The sequence below is a fragment of the Pteropus alecto genome, unplaced genomic scaffold, assembly GCF_000325575.1.
Source record: "Pteropus alecto unplaced genomic scaffold, ASM32557v1 scaffold76, whole genome shotgun sequence".
In the NCBI taxonomy this organism is placed as follows: Eukaryota; Metazoa; Chordata; class Mammalia; order Chiroptera; family Pteropodidae; genus Pteropus; species Pteropus alecto.
The window spans coordinates 6453386-6471545 of record NW_006443138.1 but is presented as its reverse complement, the minus strand read 5'-3'; the positions used below and the strand labels follow the sequence as shown (position 1 = coordinate 6471545).

Sequence of the window (18160 nt, the reverse complement as noted above, 5' to 3'; positions counted from 1 at the left end):
TGCTGATATTTAAATCTGATCTAGTCCCTGACATACCTCATTCCTGGAGGAGTGAGACTGCACAAATGCTTACTCAGGGATAATGTGTCCAAAGATCTTTGCAGAGACAGGCCCATGATGATCTTTGGGCAGTGAATGAGTGTATTTCTCGAAAAGTGTATGGGAATATGCTGTTCCTGTGCCTGGGTACAGTTTAGCTGGCTCTGTCACCTAGTGACATGTCCCCGGCACCTTGCTACTTGGGTCTAATTGGCATTTATGCTCATTGATAGGTCTGCCTTCTTTATTTAGGTCACCCAGTCAGTGTGTGCGTATCTAAGTGGGGCATGGGAAGGGCCGAGGTTGGCATTCCCGATAGCTCTGCGCTTTGGGCCTCCTCTGAGCTTCATTACATGGGCCTGGTGACAACTGTAGCTTTCCCATAGTTATTGTTCCAGTCTGAACTATCTTGTTGTTGCTCTTATCACTCAGGTTGCCATTTTTACCGTTCTTGCTTTATTCCCCTATTTACTGCCACCAGCAGCGATGTTGTCAGCTCTGACATGCTAGCTCAGCATTGCTGCTCTTGCTCAGCCGACCCTGGAGTTAGGAGAGAGATTTGCTCCTGAATGGTGATGGCTCTTTCTATCAAACTTGACTAATTTAACTTTAAGTGGAGGATGGAATAGGTTTTGAAACTGAGAAGACTTGAGTTTGAATCTTAGCTCTTCAACCTAGTAACCCCATGACCTTGAGCAAATTATTTAACATTGGGGACTTTGTTTCTTTGCTCACTAACTGGAAATGATAATACTTTCTTCACAGAATTGTTTAGAGAAATAGGGGTATTTTATGAAAGATGCCTGGCATATAGTAGGCACTTAATTAATGGTAACTGAGATCATTATTTAAATAGACACATCTCTTTTTAGCCAAAATGAGATAGCTCAGAATTCCTGAGGTGGGCATGGAAACTGGGACACTCCTCATGACCTCTTTATAGTTAATTGGCGGTTTAAGGATGGTATCCAGGGTAATCTCTGCTCCCAGAGACTGTAGCTAAGTTCAAGATATTATTTCTAGAGGTTTCAGATAATGGGATTTCATGGAAAACTTTTTTTTAACACTAACAAATTAATAGATCATTTTGGGCTATCAAATCTTTTCTTAATGAACCCGGCTTGAGCATAGAAATAGATGGCCTTTTTAGAGCTAGGCTGGTGGCTGTAAGGACCAAAGGCAGTGTGACCGTCTTAGGTATATTTAGTTCCTTGCTGGTAGGGTGTTACCGAGAGAGAGAGAGAGTTATGTTATTAGTATGGCCCGACTCTATGGCCTGAACTCAAAGACAATGGCACTTAGTCTATGGCCATGGCCATGGCCATGACCATATGTAGTCATGGAATTGTTGGTTTGGAATTCATTTCTAAGATATGTTCAAGGAAAGATGATGGGTCTCAGCTCTTATCTTTTTTTGAGGCAAAGCAGGAGAGGAGTTCTTCAGAGCACCAGTATCTTGAGGAAGGGCTCCTTATCCTGGCATGCCTTCCAGGATAACATTATACCAATGTTGATATCCAAACCAACACTAATGCCCACACTAATAACAATACTCTATTAATTCTAATACCAACACTAAATCCAATAATATTAAATGCCAATACTACCAATACTAATACTTCTACTATTTCTGATACAAAATACCATTTATTGAGATTTTTTTTTTTTACCTCCAAGGAACTTTATTTTTTATTAGTGTGGCCATATTTAGCAACTTGAATAATTCAATCCTGTGAATGCTTGTGTAGAAACTGAAAAATAGAGAATGGTGTAGATATTTCCAAAATTTGTTCTGAAATTCTAAATTTTTCACAATATTTTCTGAAGATGATGATAAAATGGTGAGACGAAACACCAAAAGAGAAAGTATATGTCATCCTACCTTTAGAAACATTTTAAAAAAATATTAACTGTGATTTGAAAACAAAAGTTTGCACGATCTGAACCAATGTATCTCGAAGAAGTTGGAACTGTCAAAAAAAGACTTTTAAAAAGCTAAGAGACATACCTAACCTGCAAAGCTTATATCCTTATGTCATATGTCATTTCGCTACTGAAAATTGGAAGGATTTTACTTTCAAGTCTTTTTTTTTTGAGATAGAAAAATATATGTGATGTAAACAAGAACATCTAATTAATTAAATTAACAAACCAAAGTAATTTCGTTACATAACTTAACCCATTTATTATATGCTCGTGATGTTTCAAATAGTGGAGCTTCTACTGATCTTTCAATTCCCTCAGTTTTCTGATGGCAGACTTTACGGTGACGGCTGTTTTAGGTCTAGCTACCACCAGCTACTGTTTTCATGCAGGAACTACAGTGCCAGATCCCTACAGCTCATTGTCTTGGTTTTGCCACAGAAGGAGCAAGTGTACTTGGCATGCTGGCTGATTTCAATTTTCACCATTTTTCTGAGGGAGGCGCCATAACGGATCCATATTTCCCCACGATTCTGACGTCATCCTAGGTGTGTTTAGACATGTTGCTGCGAACTAAGTTGGAACCCAGAGAGCTTACTGAGCATTAAGTACATGCCAGACATTATGCCAAGAACTTTGTAGGTGATATCACATTTAATCCTCATGAGAATTTTTTTGATGCTAAAAATATATAGTACTTAGAATGGGGTGAAGGGTTAAAGAAGTACAAATTAGTAGCTGATGGATGGTCACCGGGATGGGGAGCACAGCATAGGGAATGCAGTTAGCATTAATATGTTGGCTAGGTGGAGGGTCAGGGGAGGGAGGGAGCAACTGGAGGGATTTTTTTACGAACTATATAGATGTCAACCAATGTACTGTATACTCGAAACTAAAATAAATAAATTAAAAAATATATATACAGTGCTTAGTATATACTAGGCACTGTTCTAGATGTTTTATAGTTATTTGCTTACTTTATTCTCACAACAACTCTAAGAGGCAGGTGCAATTATTATTCCTACGGATGAGAAAAGTGAGGATCAGAGAGGCTAAGTAACTTCCCCAAGCTCACACAGTGAAACATGTGGCAGAGCAAAGATTTAAATAGGTTTCTCTGATTCTAAATCTGGTATTGTATGGTGCATTTTTGTGTTTAGAATTGTCAGGACACTTTTATAAATTTTCTGTATGATTTCTGCATCTGTTAATGAAACTTCTGATAAAAAATTATCTGAACAGAATACATCTTTTTGCTAGAAGATAATTTTACCCTTAAATTTTGCTCCACTTGGAAATAACTTATAAATGAGAAATATTTTCTCTCGATTTTTCTTAATTTTACTGAAATGATTTGAATATAAGTTTCAAAAATTACTTCAGAATTGGGTTATAGTTCATTTTTATGGATAAAACTGAGGCTGTCTTTTAAAATCTCTTATGGTTTTGATAAAATTTCAAAACATATTCTTTGTGATAAGCACATCATCATATTTTACTTGTGTATATCTCTTTAATGGTAGACAAAGACACAGAACTATTTGTTTAAATTGTTCTCATCAGGCACCTCTTTATTGTAGAAATTTCTTTTCCTAAATTGGATTTTAGAGAGAACGTAGAGCTTAATGTTTATGGAGAATTTTCAAAGGAATTTGATTTTTATTATTTTTCTTAGTTTCATGTTGATTTTAACATTCAGAAGGATGTCCCAAATAAGACCTTTGAGACTGAGGTCTTTTATCTGCAGATCTGCCAAAACGTAATCTGTACAGAGTAAAGGCATAGCCATTTTCCGAGGTTTCAATCCTCTACTAAAGAGATCCTTAAGGGGCTAGCTGGTAGTTAATTTTCCCTTTAATCCATGCATTGGCTTATCACTGCAATCTGATGTCATTTGTCATTTGCAGTGGAATTAACATTTTATAGCCTAAGCTTTTCTGGATGACAGTGACTAGAATTAGACATCTACGCATTACAGCTCTCACAAGGTTCTTGAACTGTGAAAGGTGCTAAAATCCAGGACCAATCCCATCAGGCATTAATCATATCACAAACTAGAACTCTTACGTGGTCTCTGAGGCAGAATGCAGAAATCACAAATAGGGTTCTTAACGTAGGATTCATAGACTCTCAAGGCATCTGTATTTAGAATTAAAGGCTCCATGAACCTGATGGGAAAAATATCCACATATTTGTTTTTACTAATCTCTAGTTGAAATTTAGTATTTCCTTCCATAGTAAATGTAGGCCACAAACCACAATCATATTACTTATTGATAATACCATGATTCTGACTATAATAGAAATTATAGATATTTTCCTTTGATATTACAGTTGTTATTGATATTGCAAAATATTATTTATCCTCCTTTCTACTTTAAGATCATGGTAATGATTAGACATAACTGTAACATCTTGAAATTTAATGCTCTAGGAAAGAAGTACATATATTACAATGTCAAGTAGAAAATATATGTTGATAAATGTATTTCAATACAATTGGCTTGCAATCCTGTTAGGGATACATGGTAGAAAATAGGTTAAAAACCCCTAGAGAGTTAATATAAAAGTGTGTGGACTCAGGGCACTGTGGTCAGATGTAGCCTTCAAGCCAAATTCTCTGTGTGGTGTCCAGAGAATCATAGGAAAGGTGAGGAGAGCCTCATTTGCCTTTCCAGCTTTCAGGCAAGGATAACTGATCCTCTAACCGACCTGAGAGCAGGTCCGAGGGGTCCACAGCCAAGGGTGCTTCTATCTACAGTATATCAGGCATGAACCCAGGTAGTCTGTGGTGTTTCTATGGACCGTGCCAAGTAAATACCCATACGATTTTTATACAAGGTTATCTATGTTGCTAAGTGGTCCTGTACCCGGCTTGAGGGGGGATACATAATATGAAAACATAATGACTCAACTTGAATACTTATTCTTAAAGATGCATACAGGAGAATCTAGCTTTTATGCTTCAAAATTTAATATGGATCAAACAGTATATCTGGAGGCTAACTTGTAACTTGGGACAGCTATTATCTTGAGATAATCACTCCTTTCTCTTATTTCTCATTGGTGAAAGCATTACTTAAAAGAACATAATCTTAAAATAGAAATAATTTGGGAAAATTGCATGTATCAGTTAAGATTAAAATCTGCTGCATATAATTGGAAACCCCAAATCACAGTAGCTTCAACAAGATAGGTATTTATTTATTTTTTTTGTAAAAGACAGTCCAGAGCTAAGAAGTCCAGGAGCAGTCATCTCTGTGAAGTCACTGACCCAGTCTCCCTCTAACTTTTTGCTACTCCATCCTTTGCAAGTGACATTTAGTTTTATGATTCAATATGACTGATCAAGTTCTCGCTGTCATATCTGTATTCAAGTAGCAGGAAGAATTTGAGAAGTTCAGTTTGAGTCATCTTGGATTTGAGGTGTCTGAAGACAGCCAATGGAAAGTGCCAGGGAAATGGTTAGAAAGGCTGGCTTATAACTCAGAGGAATCGCCTAGTGGGAAGTACAGGATCAAGAGTTGACTATGTATAAAATGATAGGCGCTTAAAACCAGGGGTATTTGTGAGATGACCCAGATAGAGGGAAACCCATTAGGAGAGGGCCAAGGAGAGAACCCTGGATACATTAAAAAAATTAAGGATTTCCCCCCCCCCCAAAACCAGAAGAATAAAAGAGTTCTTCTCTCAGTTGAATCAGCTTCTTTTTAGCAGCCTTTTCAGTAAGTAAGCCATTCAACATGTCTGCTTATATTTCATTGATCAGCTTTTAGTCACGAAGTTCCACCTAGGTTTAATGGAGAATGAGAAATGTAATCTCATAATTAGGTGTATTTTTGCCTCCATTCAAATTGGGGTTCTATTTCTAAAGGAGAAAAGGGAATGGCTATTAGGTAGAAGCTATGGTCCCTATGACAGTATATACATGGGGTCTAAAGTACATACATGTTTCAGAGAAGTACTCAAGAAAGAGCACTAGACTAGCAGACAGATCCTAGTCCTGCTTCTACCTTTTATCTAGAACACCTTAAGCAAATTACTTAGGTTCATTGAAGGTTTAGCTTTTTCATTTTTAATGTGATGTGATCATTTCTTTCCTTTCTGCTTCCAATTGCTGTGAACCTTAACGGAGGTAATGTATATAAAAACATATTTACGATGATAAAAACATTGCATATATGCAAGGTATGTTGTGCCTTCAGGATGCCTGAGAGCTATAATCAGAGATTAGACTCGGCAGATCTCCCAAACAACCCATCTCGATATTGACTTATCAACTTCTGATAATGTATATTCTAAGTTTAGGTGGAAATTAAACTATTGTGTCATCAGACCACTAAATGATGCTAGCTACATATACTATAATTATAATATGGGTAAAGAAGTAATCCTCAATGATACTATCTGATGAACAATGTCTTAAATGGAAATCTTGGTCACCGTTGAGAGGTCAGAATCAACTCTAGCTAGAAGCAGAATGGAATATATTCCAAGATTTAAAATGGCTTACAGCATCATTGGGGATAGGGAGCTGAAGAAATAGCCCCTAGGTTGAGCTTCCATGGACAACTCTCAAAGCCCCCACAGAATTGCCCTGCTGCTCTTGCCATGATCAAAGAGCCATCTGTTAAATCAAGTCTTGTTTGAGGTCTTGGATTCAGAGTCACTTGGCAGTGGCCTCTGTCAGATCCAGCTTGATCCACACCAAATGATGCCTCATGCTTTTTTTTTTGCCCATTTAACTGTATTCCAAAACCACTTCCTACATGATTGCGTCTGATTGGTGGATCCTCAATTAACCCAAAATTCTAACTTCAAGAAAGTCTAAGAAATATAGCCTCTGCCTTTACAATCTTTGCTAGAAGAGTGCTGGAATATATGTTATATTTGTCAAATGTCTTTCCACAGTATCTGTCAGAATGAATTTTATGTATACCTATGAAATGGAAATTGCTATTTGAGGTCCAAAAACACTGGCTACATGTCTTTGAAATGAAATGATTTCAATGCAACACAATATAATTAGGTCAGAGGAAATTCATTTAACTCAAGTATGGATTGAATGAAGAGGCAGAAAAGCATAGGAAATATTCATGTAGACATAACTGTAGCATGTTATTCTTAAGTTAAAACATTTGCACCAGTGTTAAACCCAAGTTAAGCATGTGGATATTTCATTAAGAATATTATTTGCTCATAAATATAAATTTCTATTTACTTATTGATTAGAACCAGAATAAGTTACTCATTTTAATGTATTTACACATCATGACAAAACCACAATAATTAAAGTTCAACATCTGCAAAGAGATGATCTAATGAAATTTTATTGACTAAGAGAGTTCCCAATAATTATCTTTCTGCTTGAACAGCTTGGCTGATAAAACACAGTCATTCAAAAATAAGAATGGGCTAGAGTCATATAAAAATGACTAGAGTTCTTAATGATTCTAAAAATATTGTGGGGAAAAATGTATTCATTAGAGAATATAGTTTTGTCATTGCAGGTCGGACGAGCTTCCGAGAAGAGCAGATTCTCAATTTGATAATGCAGACCTTTCTCTACAATAAAACCATGACCTGTCACTGAATGGTGTACTGGAGAAGCAGACAAAGGCAGTCAATAGATGGAAGAATAAGACTGACATTTCTAAATACTGCTTGGGCAGGGCTTATGGAGAAGATAGGAGAGAAGTCTAGAGGGCAATGGGGCAGTCAAAACATCATTTTTAAAACCTGTTCTGTTTTTCTCTAAGAAAATGGTTCTTAAACTTTTGATCTAAAGGTCCATTTGAATTCTTAAAAATTATTGAGACCCCTCCCAAAGAGCTTTTGTTTATGTAGGTTATATCTATGAATATTTACCATATTCTAAATTAAAACTAAGAAATTTAAAACTATTTAAAATAACAATAATAGACCTATTGCATGTTAGCGTAACATTAGTTGCAATCTGAACCCATATTTATGATCTTTTTGTACTCTGTTACATTAAAATCCATTGATTTATCTTGTACTTTGAATGAATCTTTTGCCAGTTTTGATTTTGTAACATCATTCATTGGTCATCTGGAAAATATTAGTGCATTGAATTATGTAAATATCCCAAAGGTTGACACAACATAGTATACAATATTTTAAAAATTACATTTGTTAATATTGCCATTGATGTCATCAGAAAAGTCTTTACATATTGGGAAGCTGTCATGTTTAATGTGGTGGATATAAATTTTCCATAACTCCAGTTTTACTTTCACCTTGAATTCTATCATTGGTGGCAACAAATACTGTAGATGTTTTTCTTGAAGTGATGGGTTCACTTATTTCATTTTTTGAGAAAATGTTTGCAAAATACTCAGGTCCAAATTGATTCTCTGAAATACTTCTGCATTGGTATTTAAATTGATCATTTCTAGGTAGGTCTCACATTGGGATTTGTGGTAATTGTTAGTGGCAGGGACATTTGGGTTTGCAATGAGTTAACCACCATTGTTAGCCGCAGTGCATGAAATATTGAAAGAAACTTAGATTATTATTTGGATATCATTAACATTAACCATGAGTTGCTACCCGAGGAATACTGTTCCAAATAAAACTCATTAGCTTGAAAAAAACTTTAATTTTGTTGATGTTGCCAAGGTTGTCTCCTTAGCCCTCTTCTAATGTTCTGCTCCCATTCTGGGCCATCTTATCTAGACCCTCGGCTTTCATTTCTCTACACATTTGACTCCTAGTCCTGCACCTCCCATCAGGCAGTTCCTCTGAGCTCTGAGCCAGCATTTCCCACTATTTCCCTGGCAACTTCCCTTCAAGTACCTCAAATCCAAAGTGTCCTGAAGTGAACATCTTTCTTCGCAAATCTACTACCTCTAGTCCTCTCTTAGGTGCCCAAGCCAGAAACTCAGAAGTAAATCCTAGACTCTCTTTTTCCCAACTCCATGACAAACTGATTCTTAGATCTTGTTGACTCTGTTTTATCTTTTGAATCATCCAGCTAACTTACAGCTCTATTGTGAGTCCCTGGGTAAGTAAGCGCTTTTGGTATCCTAACTGATCTCTCTGCTTTAGATTTGCTCTACTACAATCCATCCCTTCTTATTACAGTTATTCTTCTTATTAATATTTCTTTTTCCTAAAGCCAAAAATAACTATGTAACGTCTCCACCGAAAATCCTTCATTGGCACATTCAGGAGCAAAGGAAAACTCCCCAGCATGGCATATGGGATCCTGTAGTGTTGCTCTTGTCTCTTTCCAGCCGTATGTTCCATTATGCCCTCTGTGCTCCCAGTCGCAACATTCTACTTTTAGTTCCTTCAAAGTACCACACTCTTTTCTACCTTGGTGATTTTGCTCATGCAGTTCTGTCTGCACAGAAATCTTTTTCCTTCCCTTTGCCTAGCTGTATCATACTTATTCTTCGGTATTCAGCTTAAGTACTCAGCGGAAACATCTTGACCCATCAATCTATGTCCTTCAGTATATTCCCACAACTCCTTTCACATATTTTTAGTGTAGTGCTTGCTACATTGTATGGTTATCATTGATTTTCTTGTCCATCTCCTCTAGGACACAATCTCTTAGTACAAAATTTGTTATGTAATGTTCATTTCTTTCCCCAATGCTTATCATGGTGTTGGACACATAGAGAATTTTTTTAAAAATTGAACTAATTAAATTGGGTAAAGTAATTTTTTAAAAAGAATATTTTTTTTTATATCTTCACTTTTTTTTAGAAGGGAGGTATCTATATAATTCTACATCAGCATAATTAAAAAATTATGCTACATTTTTATACACTATAATTTTATAGTTCTTTTCTAGATTTGATTGGGTTTCAATTGGTTTCATCTACTTGCCTCCTTTGTAGAAGCAGCATCATACAATGAATAATACAGGGTCCTTCAGTCGGGATGAAGTCAGTAAGAATTCACTTGCGTTTGCATTAATGTTTCCCTTTTCAATTGAGATAAGCCAAAGTACTTTTGCTCAGTAGTTTCTAGCTGCTCGATACTACTGGGTACAGTAGGGTTTGGGTTGGGTCAATCTTACAATTAAGATGAATCCAAGAGAGAGAAGCTAATATAGAAGGTGAATAGGGTTCTTTGTCTTTGCATATGTGGGAAGGGCTGTTGATAGCATCCTTCTAGAGATTAAAGCAGTCGTGATTGCCATGAATCCAGCCTTAGGTTAATTTTCATCTTAGATTTTTCTCAATGATGGCTGAACAATAGATGTCAAGAGACAGAATTAGGAGTTCCACCAGGAATTGATTGATATCATGGGATACATCAGATGGTAGCCATATTTGGAAAAGCTTCTTGGAGACTCATGAAAGAAAGTGGGTATATACCCTGGAAGAGTATCATTAAAAGAATCTCATATTCATAATCTTATGCTATCTCCTATGAGTTCTTAGAAACACACAGAAATTATTTCTTGAATGTGAAGAGTCTTTGACATTTCACAGCTTGATGGTTAGAATTCACTTTAGCAAATTAGAGTTATCCATTGCAGGCTCCTAATCAAAATTAAAGGCATTTCATGTGAAGCAGAGGAGAATTTGGTTTCAACAAACAATGTTTCTGACTTATCACTGGGAGTGTCTGGGTTGTGTTGACTATGGAAATCTTTTGATATTTCAGAAACTTTTTTTTATCACAGTCTTTTCATTGGTCTATTTTTCTTCCTCCTTCTCGCTTAAAAAAAAAAATCTTGTTCAAGTTGGTTCCTCTTTCCTATACTTATGGTCACAAGATGATTAAAATATGTTTGCCCATACTTTTATTCAGTCAAATACACTAGCTTACTCAAAGCTAGCTCTTTTCCATGGTAAATACTTAATTTTATTCCAGGATTTTTGAACCCAAGATTTCTCTCATTTTCAAGGATAATCAAATTTACTCTTTAACTTTATGGTTTTCTATGCAATAATAAATGTTAATTTCTGTTTAGGTCTGGGTGTGTTTAAATATACATTCTTTTACTTCTCCTTCCAAAGAACTTCTAATGAGTCTTCATTTTATTAAATGTATTCTCTATGGTATTTTTGTGGTTGGCATGATCACTAAATACAGAATAATGCCTCACTTGTCTGGACTCCGGTAAATCACATCTCAACATTACTTTGGTAATTTTACCAAAATTTTTCTTTGCTGTAATCCCTAAATAAAGATTTTTGATTCTCCAACACATTTTGTTTTCTATGCTTATGTATCTCAATATGTATAGTTTCCGTATATTGAGAGATTTATATAACTGTTTGAACAATGTGATCATAAAATGTTAAACAATGTCACAAGAGGAAAATGCATAGAACTAGAATCTCTCTACATTTCATTGTGTTATTGATTTAACACTAGTCTCATTAACTATGCTACTTTCCAAAGTGATCACAAACATTACTTCATATTGCTAAGCAGAGAAACTGTCCTTTGGAAATGAATACAGATAATTTTCAGAAAGGACACAGTCATTATAAAGCATGTTTTAGCTAGAAGCTAAAGCAAATACAAGCTGCAAATGAACCAATAAAAAAGAAAAAGGCATTTACAAAATAAATCCTATGATGCACTTAGGGAAGAGCTGTATGACATTTCCTTTTGCTGTTAAAATGTTATACTGTTTGGTTGACCAGCTGGCCAGCCAGTCCCTAAAGACTTCATTTCCTGTTTTCTAATTATAGGGCTACAAATTAATGCATCTCTAGTTTTGAGCAATGACATTTTGTATCATTTAACTAACTCCTTTGTACAGGTTACCTTCCTTTATCAGCATCATAAAAATGAGAATGACGGCAGCATTTATAGTCACTGCGAAGAGTAGCCTAATAAGCTAGTGAGTCATGAACTCATTCTTTCCTGTTGCCCAGCATTTCTAGCAAAGCTGAAAGGTTGAAGAAAAATGAACCATACATTCTGTAAACAGACAAAGAAACATGGTGGTAGGTTAACTGACAATATTGAATCTAGGATGAGAAATCATTTGTTTACCGTATTTTAAAATTAAGGAAACTACTGCATAATAATGAGGCTCAAATTTATGTAATCAGGTAGAAACCTGATATGGCTCTGGCATATATAGTAAAAATCATCTGGAGCCATAAAAATTTGTAGAAATTTTTTCTTAGAAAATACTATTTTAATAACTTAAGAAAGATAATGTTAGGTTATTAAGTTAAATTTTGGTTGCAACTATTATAACACTTGATGAATGAATAATATTTATATGCTTCTGTGCTCTGCCATTGATATGACTGGCATGGTGAAAGTTTCTTCTTTTGTTTTCAGGGCTTAAATTGTTGGATTGGATAATATGGGAGAAATAACTGCATACTTAATAAACTCTTCCTGATGGGATGATTCTTTCAAAGGACTCAGACTCAAGCTCCCTTTTTTCTGAGATTTGAATGTTCAGAGAAGAAATCCAAAATCTAAACCTACCTTTTCCTTTTTTGTTCTGGAGAAAAGCAGACTGTCAAACATATTTTTCCCCTTAGGAATAGTCATATTCATAAATGACATTAAATTTGGATTTTTGATGTGTTTTCTCTAAATGCAGTCGTATGTAGACTCTTAGTGACAAGATCCATTCTATAACTTTAAATATGCATCTTATTACTGGACTACATCAGCATGAATTAATATTTTAAATAAATTCTGAAATTATTTTGTGTGGGAAGAGTGTTAAAGCATTACTTTACCAAATGTTAACATTTGTGTAATTTTTGTAACCTCATTCAGCTAGTTTTCCCTTTTAATGAGACAAGAGGCTCGAAATAAATAAATAAAGAAATAGTAAAAAAAGAAAAGAAAGTGGCTCTTTCTTGACCTCTGAGAGGCTTTGAGAATAAGCATAAAGAAAAGGTTGATGACCTAAGTGATTTTTCTCTAGAAAAGACTGTATATTTTTTAAAGGAGTAAAGTAAGATTCAAGGAAAGAGCAATTAGGGGGAGTTGGATATATATGAAAAGAAAAAAGAGAAAAGAGTAAAGATATCACTATATAAACATTAGTTAGGCATTATATCAAGAACAGTTGTTCACCTTTCGGTTATCCAAGCATTGACTAGGACACACCTACATATTTTACTCTCTCCTATGTAACTTGGGAATGCCCTCTTTCAGCAAAGCACAAACATTTAATATTTGGACCCCAAACAGTGTTAGTATTGTCAAGTGTAACACCTGGGAAGCTATTTTCCTTCTCGTAAAGTGCTTCACCAAGCATCCAAATTGTAAATTGTAAGTGGTGATATTTTTCTCAAAAGTACTTTCTCCCATTATGCCTTCAATGTTTCTTTTTCTTTTCATGATGCTTCTTCCTATTTTTACATCCACCTTACCCACAATATTTTGGTGGTTGGAACTCTGAGACTAGCCCTAGAAATGAGAGCAGTGCTAGGCTCAGATCCTTATTTCCCCCAGATGGAACCAGCTGTGACATCTCCCCCGATCTGCAGAACTAATATATAATAAGTTCTCAAAATGTGGCCCCTGGACAAAGAGCATCAGTATCACTTGGAAACTTGTTAGAAATGCAAATTTTGGGGCCCAAGAATTTGGGAATTTCCCATTTTCAAGAATGAGAAACTCTGGGCATGGGGCCGAGAAGTCTGTCTTTTAAGAGATTAAAGCCCTCCAGTGATTTTGAGGCATAGTAAAAAGAGAATATTTACATTTTAATAAGAATTAATATCTTCATCCAAAGAAATGTATTTTTTTTTAATAGTTGAATTCAGATTTTCAAGAACAAAGGAAAATTATTCTGCTGTGCTTAGATTATAGTGCTAAGTAACTCTACCTGTACATAAAATGGATGTTGCTTTGGGTACAAATGCTAAAATAAATCCTTTAAGGCTGCCACAAATCCGATGGTAGGCAAGTAAGAGTGAATATAATTACATAGAACTAGGCTGAAAAATGTTGGTTTCAATTTGTTAAGGTAGGAGAAAGATTGAAAGGAAATTTGCCACTTTCTTTGCAAACATGGGCAAGCTTTGTTCTTTTCTGCTGTATCTTTTTGCATTTGACCTTGAATTATTACAAGAATGGCTACAAAGCCTTTAAAAATTAAAGCTCATTTTACTACAAAGGCGTTTTTTATGTGGTAGCTTTAATGTTGAACTTAAATTGAGCTAGATTTCAGAGTGCATACTGTTATTAACTTTCTTGGTGGTTTTATGGAAATGAATTAATTTTGTCCCTCAATTTCTTTTTCAATTGTAGCTATTTTCTATCTATCGGTATAGTATGAGGATAGAGACTGTTAATAAAAACTATTAGAAAATGTTTTTGTAATACGTTACTCTTTCTAGGATATGATCATGATATCAGTGTGCATATCATACAGATAGAACTAAAGTAGGTTTTCTCTTTGTGTTTTTTACACTAATACCAGCTGTAGATTACTAGGCAAACCTAAGGGATTACATAAATTATATATTTGTTAAATTATCACTGGTGGTCGAAAGGTTAGGCTTTATTTTCAGACTCAGTTGTATACTGCAAAGATATGTAGATTGAAAATGCGGAAAAGCACAATATTGTCAATAATAACAAGAGGCATAAGCAACACCAACGGTTGATTGTTTTGTGGGAACCAATTGCCTCTCCATTTTCGTTGTGAGAACATGTGGCTGGCACACGGTAGTAGGCTTATGAATTGAATAATTGAATACTTTATAAAAATAAAAGCAGATTAAACAGAAAGGATTTGGTTAAACTTTAGTTAAGAATGTGAGTGACATTTAGCTCTGGGAAGACAGGAAAAAAGAAAGATTGAAGAAAAATGAACCATACATTCTGTAAACAAAGAAACGTGGTGATACGTTAACTCTGACAATATTAAAGCTAGGATGAGAAATAACTTGTTCACGATATTTTAAAATTAAGAAAACCCACTGCATAGTAATGAGGCTCAACTTTACGTAATCAGGTAGGAAGCTGATGTGGATCTGGTAAATGTAGGGAGGGAGCAGAAAAATGATCACTTAAGTGATCAAGTATATGAGGATCTATAAGGGTTTTACATAGTCTCTACAAAGTCCAATTTTATAGTTATTTAATTTCATTTTTAGCTGCTTCTGAAAAGGTCTTGAGAATTAAAGACCAGTTTGAGGAGCAGCAAAGAATGAGAACACTACGTTTCCCAGAACCTGGCAAGATAGTGACTAATCTATGATTGGCTTTGATGTATCATATGGAGCTCTAACCCAGCAGCTTCACCTAAGGGTCCAAAGCTACTGACACGTGGGTGACTTAGTGCAGTCAAACTGGTCTGTCTGATATATCTCATAGTAATGTGGCATAGTAATACTTCCTTTTTAATCTAGCATTTTTCTTTTAATTGTCTCAAAGCACTGTGCTAGTCTTTATTGATTTTCCCAACATCTGACAGAGGACACCAAAAAAATGTATTTTACAAATTGCTGGTGGGTGGATGGGTGTGTTAAGAAGGAATTTAATGATCTCTTATACTTCTAGTCTTCAGTTCTAATTACCCTATGGTACCATTTATGTGATAACAGGCAGTGTGTGATAAGAAAGAATTTGACTTTCTAGTCAAAGAGATCTAGGTCTGCATCGCAGATCAACCACCTAATTAACCTTGTGACATTGAGCATGTTACTTAACCTTTCTGAATCTCATGTTTTTCATCTGTAAAACGGACATAGCTTATTGTAACCTTTAAAAATACTTTGTGTAAAATGTCTGATACCTGGCAAGCTCTCAACACTTAATAAAACTTATAACAGTTCTTTTATCTTTAATTTTATCTATTATGTCACACGAAGAGACAATGCCCACAAATTCTGGCCTGGGGCATCTGGCGTTTGCTATTTTTAGTAGACTTTCTAGGTTGTGCATAGATCCTAGTTCTGAGTTGACTTTTTTAACCGCTATGACAAGCCATCACAATGAAAAAAAAATCATAATTCAATCTAGGATGTATTTGTTGGTCTGTGGTTAAGCTCTTAGCCAGATCTTTTGCAAGTTTACTTTGAAAGTCCTGAAAGAAAGCAATTATTTAATATTTACACTTGATCGCTTACATTTTATATATTTTAAAAGTAAGGAACATCTGGAATTAACATTTATTTATACAGTTTATTTTTTTTAAAAGCCAATAGATGACTCCTACTGGCACTCTTCTGATGTGCCTTGGTTCAAATCTGCAGGATAATATTCCTGGGACCAGCCACTACCCATATACAGCCTCCTCTGTGATGCCGGTCCAGCTAACCTCTGCTGGGCTCCCTGTGGTGGGGTCACTGCCTGGCCAGCCCTTGCTCTCTCTGGGCTGTTCCCTCTGCTTGGCTCACTCCAGCTGCTTCCCATTCATTTCCTGGCTTCATTGCTTGCAGAGGGCTTGGGAATTCTCAAGTGAGGCAGTGATCAGCATTCTTCACAGCTGGCAGTTTTCCTGCCAAATGGGAGTCTTCCTCTTGCAGCATCCCCCACCTGCCTGCAGCTGGATTGCTTCTGGGTGTGTCCATGGCAGCCAGAGCTCAGATCATGTGACAAAACCAGAGCTGAATTCCTTCCCTAGGTTATAGGGGAAGCCACCAACTGCACATTCCATTCAGGGCCATGGAAATCCCCCCTGCCCTTCCTCTCAACCGGAGGTGAAGCACCATCTAAGCAGATTTCTATATGTTTCTCTTCTGTTCTGATCCCATTTCCCCAAATGAGAGCACTAAGGAAGGTCAGCAGAGCTTGGGATCAGCTAACCAGGGTTAGATCATGGAAAACACCAGAGGTCCAGACAGGAAATAGGGAAGAAGAGTAGGTTCAGATAGTTGACAAAACACAGAATTGGCTGAACATTCACCCCTGTGGACAAATGGAGCCAGCCACCACCTGACATGATATCTGTGCCTCTGCGGGTGTCTTCCTCTGGCTTTCGTGGTGCCTAAATTTCTAGGTCGTAGCCCAACTTCTTCTTCCAGTAAAAGCAGGGTGTGCACAGCATTTTCCAAAGTGTTCTGCGGAGTGATAATCCCCTGAGATGCTCCTGGGGAAAGGTTTTCATGGTTGAATAATACTGTGCAATGTCATGCACAATGGCTCACTCAAGAAGATTCAAAGTGTGTTCATGTGTTAGAGGCTCCTAGATGTCCTGCTTTACTCAGAGGCTCTAAATGTTACTGAGCCACAGAATGCTTCTTTCACACAACACCTAATAACAACTAGTGAAATTAATGTTCGATGGACGGACATGCTGTTCTTTAAACCCGCCAACCACACACCCACCTCAGAACCTTTGTCCTTGTTGTTTCCTCTGCCTACTACCCTGTTACTATGAATAGTCATGTGACTAATCTCTCGGTTTATTCAGGTCTCTGCTCAAGAGCCCTCTTCCCTGACTACCCTACCTAAAAGAGCCTCCATTCAGTCACTTCGCTGTCTACTTATCCCTTTACTCCGCTTTATTATTTTTTTCATAGCATTTATAACTCTTGACATTACAAATCATTGAATTGTTATTATGTAAGAATTAATTTATTTTTGATAAATCTATTGTTCTTAAAATGGAAGCTCCATGATGGCTTTGCTCTCAGATGTATTTTCAGCTCTGGAATGGTGCCTCTTGCAAAGCTGGCACCCAACAAACAGTTGTTGAATGAACCAATGAATAGTGGAAAAGAGCAAGGGATCGCAAGGCAGAAGACCTGGCATCAAACACAACTTTGTCTCTTTCTCTCTTGATGTGTATTTGAGAAAATCCCTTCATCACTTGGACTCTCAATTTCTTTATATAAAATGAGGAGAAAAAATAATACCCTTCCCGCTTATCTTATAGAAACATGAAGAGGAACAAATAGGAGTTTGGTCATAATGTAACCTGTCAGGGGGCTGTCTTAGTTTGTTCAGGCTGCTAGAACAAAAATATCACTGACTGGATGGCTTATATAAACACCAGAAATTTATTTCTCATAGTTCTGAAGGCTGTGAAGTCCAAGATCAGGGTGCCAGCAGATTTAGTGTCTGGTGAGGGCCTGCTTCTCGGTACATAGACAGCCATCTTTTTGCTATGTCCTCACATGGCAGAAAGGACGAGGGACCTTCCTTGGGATTTCTTTCATAAGAGCACTAAACCCATTCATGAGACCCCACCCCAATGACCTAATCACCCCAAAGGCCCCCACTTCCAAATATCATCACATTGGGGGTTAGGTTTTAACATAAATTTTGG

General features: G+C 36.3%; 1 pseudogene; it reads right to left on the bottom strand.

The window, feature by feature from the left end:
• Nucleotides 1-2259: 2259 nt before the first annotated feature.
• Nucleotides 2260-2524, bottom strand: LOC107196526 (annotated as a pseudogene).
• Nucleotides 2525-18160: the final 15636 nt, after the last annotated feature.